Source organism: Diaphorina citri, unplaced genomic scaffold (assembly GCF_000475195.1).
Source record: "Diaphorina citri unplaced genomic scaffold, Diaci psyllid genome assembly version 1.1 scaffold46802, whole genome shotgun sequence".
Taxonomy (NCBI): domain Eukaryota; kingdom Metazoa; phylum Arthropoda; class Insecta; order Hemiptera; family Psyllidae; genus Diaphorina; species Diaphorina citri.
Genome location: NW_007424122.1, coordinates 1 through 738, shown reverse-complemented (window position 1 = coordinate 738; position 738 = coordinate 1). Strand labels below are relative to the sequence as shown.

Here is a 738-nt window from a genome sequence, read left to right as displayed (position 1 = left end):
TGACGAAAATTTGGTTCTTTATTTGCAGCCAAGAATGGCACAGGTACATGGAATGCCCACCAAGTCGAGCTAGCACTATGGACACACTATGTAGCAGCAGAATTGAAGCCTGAACTGTTAGAAGATATACGATCCCTGAGTAGTAACAACACTAACAACACAAACGGGAATAGCACAACACATGTCAACGGAACCAATCAAGTAAGTTCAAAAAATTGTTATGAAATTAAGTAACCAAATGTTCACAAATATTCGAAATGATTGAGGGATAGAGCAGCAACTGGCATTAGCCACTCTCTCTGGATTCTATTTTATTGATAGAGTGTGCCACCTGGATTCTATTAAGTAAGTGAGTAAAATATCCTCCTGTTTAGGTTGATAATCTCATACAAGGTATATTTTTCTCATTTGTCCTATTTATTATTTTCTCTTCAGGCTTTAGACACCTGTTCGGATGAGTCCAACCTGGAGCCGGCCACCCAAAACAACAAACCAGATGAGTCCACTGTCCCAGCGGCAAGCTCCCTCCCCTCGGAACCAGAAGACACCTCCTCCCTTCAGTCCCTCCCATCCGAGAAGAGTTTAGACGATGGCTCAATAGGTAAGAGTTCCTGAGATTTTTTTCTTTTTTTGTTCAATAGGTAAGAATAAGATGAAATGTTGGTCTACAACAAATTGCATAAATAATTTTCCCATCCAGAACTTTTTCTCCCTTTGAAAAATTCCACATATGGTGAA

At 40.0% G+C, this 738-nt stretch overlaps 1 long non-coding RNA gene across 1 annotated transcript; it reads left to right on the top strand.

The window, feature by feature from the left end:
* Positions 1-34: 34 nt before the first annotated feature.
* LOC113473596 lies at positions 35-605 on the top strand. Its single transcript, XR_003395530.1, has 2 exons — positions 35-201; positions 436-605. It is a non-coding gene; the product is annotated as an uncharacterized LOC113473596 (long non-coding RNA).
* The last annotated feature ends 133 nt before the right edge of the window (positions 606-738 follow it).